The sequence below is a fragment of the Hordeum vulgare genome, chromosome 3H (assembly GCF_904849725.1).
Source record: "Hordeum vulgare subsp. vulgare chromosome 3H, MorexV3_pseudomolecules_assembly, whole genome shotgun sequence".
Classification (NCBI taxonomy): domain Eukaryota; kingdom Viridiplantae; phylum Streptophyta; class Magnoliopsida; order Poales; family Poaceae; genus Hordeum; species Hordeum vulgare.
This window is the reverse complement of record NC_058520.1, coordinates 410,021,866-410,027,865: the sequence shown is the minus strand read 5'-3', so window position 1 is coordinate 410,027,865 and position 6,000 is coordinate 410,021,866.

The following is a 6,000-nucleotide window of genomic DNA, read 5'->3' as shown; positions in this document are numbered from 1 at the left end:
CACTTGATTATTTTTGCATTGAGTTGGTATTGAGTTTCTCTACAATCTCGTAAATTTTGGTATTCTTCTCATACTCATAGAATTTCTGGTTAATAAAGAGGTATTAAATGACTTTTCTTTTCTTTTGGCTATTTAAAATAAATTTCAAAGGGAAACTTTGGAGAACAGGAGTGTTCGAACAACCCCACTGATCAAGGCAAGCCATTATATCCATGTGTGTAGTATTGCACAGCATAGCATACTTTCATGCATGATGATCATTCACTTGATATTATGAAATGCTTAGTAAATTAGTAGTGATAATTATTTAATTGTTTTCATAATTCTCCAAGTTGATAACAACTTAGTGGTTGACATAGAGTCACCTGTCCGGGCTTTATCGTACAACCACATCTTGCTGATATGGGACGGCCGTGACTTGAGCTGTTTGCGTGATCGCTCTCACCGGTACCTCCGAAGAGGGAGGGTTATGCACGCGTGCTACCCTGATCAAGTAGGCGGTGATAACCCTGTGAGCCCAGTTGAATTGTTAGGGCCCGTCCCCGGTTGGGACAATTTAGTTTGGCCACGATGGTGGCAGGTGTCATGAAGACACAGGGCCACCCAGGGCAAGACTCTAGAGGAGAGTGGTTGTCGGTGGTACGATGAGAGGGTCACGGTTCAGGAAAGTTTCGTTGGAGCAATGCTGGTCCACCCGAACGGGATCACGAGGTCAGTGCTCCAGAGTGTGGGTAAAGTGTGCAACCTCTCGAGAGTGTCAAATCTATTCGAATAGCCGAGTCCACGGTATTGGACAGCCCGACCAGACCTCAGTAGTTGGTCAACCCTGTTAATATAGTTAATGATGGAAGAACTCTTCGTATGGTTGAAGATATTTGGAGAGTAATCTGGGTGTCAGGAGACAGCCCAGTCCTGAGTAAGTTGATCCCTAATATAGTTGGTTATATGTTCAGTGTTGTTATGCTTTGTTTGCTGCATTACTTGGTTATTGTGAGTTTGCGAGTACATTCCAAGTACTCACCTGGCGTGTCATGCCACATGCAGGAGAAGCCGCGGACGGAGGTCTCGATTGTTTGTACTAGGAAGTGTCCACCGCAGTGTCCCTGTGTGTGGAGTCGTCGCTATGTTCCGCTACGTCGTAGAAGTACCCAGTAGTTCCGAGGCCCATGATGATGTCTCATAAACAATGTAGATATTGTTGCAGCACCGAGGGTGCCTTTGGCCTCGCTATTATTGTAAGCTATGTATGTGACGCTATTAATAAAGTCGGCTCATTTCTGTATCAAGTTGTGGAGTGTTTCCAGAAGACGTCATCTCTAGGCTGGAATAACTGGTAATCCGGTTCTGCGAATCGGGGTGCCACAGCTAGAGGAGGCCAGGTGGTCCAGATGGGTCGGCACGGTCGCTGGGCAGAGGCAGCGCACGCTGCTCGGCGCGGGGAGCGGTGGTCAATGGGGTGCGGGGCTGCGCGTCGCCCAGATCGGGAGGAAGGAGGTAGGCTCGCCGCTTGCGGCAGCTGCGTGCACCGGCGGCGGCGCTCCGGTCGGCGCGGAGGGAGATCGGCGGCAAAGGGTCTTTGGGGCGGCGGAGGGAACGCAGCACAACGGCGGGTCGCACGCAAGGAGTTGGTACTCCTGAAGCTCGGGGGAGCCGGCCTCGGGAGGAGATCGGGGGAAGGGTCGTCCTCCAGGCGGCGGCGACGCGATCCGGGCCTGGGGAGGCCCGGATCTGGGCCCGGATGGGCCTGGCGGCTAAGGGAGGAGATAGGAGGAGACTGTGGTGGCTGCTAGGGTTAGGTCGGCGTGGAAAACGACGCTAGATTAGGGGTTGGTTGTCCAAATTACGCAGGGGGTTGTCTATTTATAGACAGGGGCTAGGGTTATCCGTATCTGACTACGTTTTCGACCACGGGATCACGATCTGACGGCCACGGATGCGGGAATGGCTAGGTGGGATGAGTAGAGTGGCTAGCCGGAGACGAGAGGGAAAACGGGCACCCCGCAACGCGACTTAAAACACCAAAAAACGTCCGATGATAAACCAAATACGGTGCCGCTACGGACAACCGTTCGGGTACCAAACGGACTCCGATTGCGACGAAAACTGACAGGCGGCCTACCTATATTAAAATAAGACCGCACGCCAAGTTTCAACCCAATCAGAGAATATTTGATGTAGACTTTTGAAAACAAGGATTTGACGATGTCGCGGGCGCGTGCGTGTGTGGTTGGTCTCAAAATGGTCAACGTCGAAAATGGAGAGAAGCGGCGACTAACAACGGATGCAAGTTTTGAAAAATGGCGGCAACAGAATGCCGATGCAATGCGGAAGATGCGAATGATGCGATGATGAACGCAGCAAACAAAATAATAACACGACAGCAACGGAATAAAAGGGGAATCTTCTGGAGCGCCGGTCTTGGGTTGTCACAACTCTCCTACACTACAAGAGGATCTCGACCCAAGATCCAAGAATGAAAGGGGAAGAGGAAGAGAAAGAGAAGAGGTAAAACTTAGCTGCTTCTGACAAACGAGTGAAACCAACGATCCTTGAAGGTTGCAAAGAGGTTGAAGAATGATATGAGAAACAAGCAAGAATTCACACAAAATTTCGGCAGCACTTCGGTAGGAAAAGGGGACAAAATTTGATAAGATAGAAAGAACTAGAGAAGATTCACAACAAACAATCTAAATTGACAAGGAAGGAAACAATATGATCTTGAAAAGACAAAATGATACGTTGAAGAGAGCGACATCACAAGGCCTCCATTACAAGAATAGAAACTAGATTTTGGAAAGAAAGAACAAAGAAGAAAATGACAACTACTACAACAAGAATCCTGAAGAACACCTTGAGAATGCAGAGACCTTGAGCCGCCTAATAGAAAACTGAACAAGGCACCAGAATAATTGAGACACGAACAAAGAGGCAACAATTGAGAAGAATTTGAGAACGAAAACTGAAAGTTGAGAACGAAGTAATCTTCTAAAATGATGGCCTTCGGAGGATCAAGAATGAAAACAATTCAAAAATGCACCGGATAGCAATAAAGGGATTCTCCTGATTGGAAACAATTCAAGATGATAACACAAAGCTGAAATGATGAATCTTCAAAAGAATGGACCAAGATTCGAGAGAAAGACTCCTTCAGTCTTCAAGCTGAAAATGATGAGGAGAACACCACCAAGAATAACTAAGACACTCCAGAATAATGAAGAATGAAAAGTTGAACCAAAGATGAGAATTAATTCGAATGGATCTTGGAGAAAGAATATGACTGATGAAATTCATACTTACGTCATAGTTGAAAAGAATTACAGAACTTCGTAAAGATTAGAAGATGCACATAAGATCCTGGGAAAAGCATGTGGGTTATGGGCCCACTCAAAAGAAACCACCGTTGAAACAACTGATTAGAAAAGAGAGATTGCATCGATATAAGGAAAACTTGATGGGGTTGGGACCCTCGAAATAATTGAAAGGATTGAAAACAACAAACTTCTGAGATAACTTCAACACTCTGGATAGAATAAGGAGAGATGAAAAAAACAAGGAAGACTTGATAAGAATTTTCAACATGGAAAGAATATAAAGGATGAAAAGGATATGATGAACACGGATAACTTGAATTGAATCCATCGGAGAAGAAAACAAGAATGAAGAATGATGAGCATGAAGCTCCTCAGAATCTTCACATTAATCGCCGGATACCACACGAAAGAAAAGATAACGGAAGCAACACTAAAAGAAAGGCACTTGGATTAAAATTGAATCAGAGAAGAAAAGGGTGGGAGGGCGGGGAAAAAGACAACTTGGAACAGATGAGATGAACTCCAGAAAGAAATGATGATTGATCTTGCAAAATTGGAGAGGATAGAATTCACTTGCAGAGAAGCACACGGTTGAAAAGAATTGACATGACAACTCCGGTTGACAAGAAGTTAAAAGAGAATTGATTAAGCAAAAGTATTAGCACTCTCATATGAATATGAGGACACTTCTTAGGAAAGATCTGAAATCACCGCTTGACATCGAAGCAACTCAAATTACCATACTCCAGCAAAACAAAGGATGAGGCTTACGAAACAAGCCAGGACAAATTCATGAGAGAGATTCCGTCCGATATTTTCGTGGATGAGGCTCGCACGGGCTCTATCCTACAGTAGCCATCATGTACAAGGCAGTGCACACGACATACAAAGCGTCCCCGAGTCGTAGCAAGCTACAAGGCTCTTTAAGACACAACGAGAACCACTGTAAAACGACAGTGAACAAACGAATCCACTAGATGTCAAACCCCAACCTCACATCATGCATCTGTTGGAAGATTGTCCTATAAGTAACTACTTGAATTCCCACCTAAGAACTTCCGAAATTTTCTATTCACGCAATGTGGTCCACGGATACAAGGAGTAATATATCACTCAACTCCTAGCACCTAACCCGTCCGGTGTATCACATCCGTCAACACATAACCAGAATCTCAGAAACTCATCTATCTCAGATCCTCGTAATCACAACGATACTAAGTATGGAGATACATCCGGATCTATCTGCACCAATACTGGGAAAGAAGGACTCCTCTCGCCACTACTAGTATTGAAGCAATTTTGAACATCCTTCGTCCTAAGATACTAAGAAATCTGAATGATAGCGATGTGCTCAAGAATCCCCTGGAGCTCAACTCCCCGAAAGAAATCAAGTCAGACAGGAGGCACCAAGACAGAACTCCATCACATCGACATCATATAGATTCCAAAAATATTCGCATTATCCTAAAAAAATTGAGTGAGAAGAGGAGTAGAATTAAAATTATTACGTCCAGATTCCTCACTAGAGCATAAAAGAGGAGAAAAAAGAATCCTACTCTCTGATATATAACTAGACTCAAAGCAGTTTTTCACTAGACTCGAATCAACCAAGTTTGATCAATCAAGGGGGCTCCTAGGTCGGTACTACTCTGATACCAACTTGTAACGTCCAAGATGCGATCCTATCCTTATTTTGGCGCGAGGGCCTCGACAGGGATAGAAACGCATCTCGTCATTTCGCAAGAATGGATATCGTTACAAGTACATGTATTGAAAAGATGAGTATAAGGAGTTGGCTTACACTCGCCACAAGCTACATCAGAGTCACATCACTACAATAAATACAATCATCATGAAGAAGAGCAGGGTCCAACTACGGAAGAAAACAAACGATAAAAGAACAATGTCCATCCTTGCTATCCCAGGCTGCCGGCCTGGAACCCATCCTAGATCAATGAAGAAGAAGAAGAAACTCCAAATGAACAACCATCGCGCTCATGTCTTAATATCACTTTACATGTACCTGCAACTGGTGTTGTAGTAATCTGTGATCCATAGGGGACTCATCAATCTCATTTCCAAAGGTATCAAGACTAGCAAAGCTTAATGGGTGAGGTATGGTTAAGTGGTGAGGTGCTACTGCGACAACAGACCTTCCCTCGCGACGGCGCCAGGAATCCTTCTGCTACGGGCTACGCCTATAGGGATTTCCTTGGCAAATATGCAAAGGATTTCCCCGCGGACTTGGATCCTTGCGTTGGTGTTCCCTTGAAGAGGAAAGGGTGATGTAGCACATCGGCGGTAAGTATTTCCCTCAGTCTGAGAACCAAGGTATCAATCCAGTAGGAGGATCGAGTCAAGTCACAAGTACCTGCACAAACACAAAGAGCTTGCACCCAACTCTATGAAGGGGTTGCCAATCCCTTATAGATTGTTTGCAAAGTGAGAACTGAAAGCAAAAAGTAAACAAAGCAAAGTAAAAGTAAAAGTGGAGACGGTAGTTGTGAATAGAACCGGGGGCCGTAGTGTTCACTAGTGGCTTCTCTCATGAAAGCAAGTAGACGGTGGGTGAACGAATTACTGTCGAGCAATTGATAGAACTGCGCAAAGTCATGACGTTATCTATGGCGATGATCATATCTATAGGCATCACGTCCAAAACAAGTAGACCGATACTTTCTGCATCTAC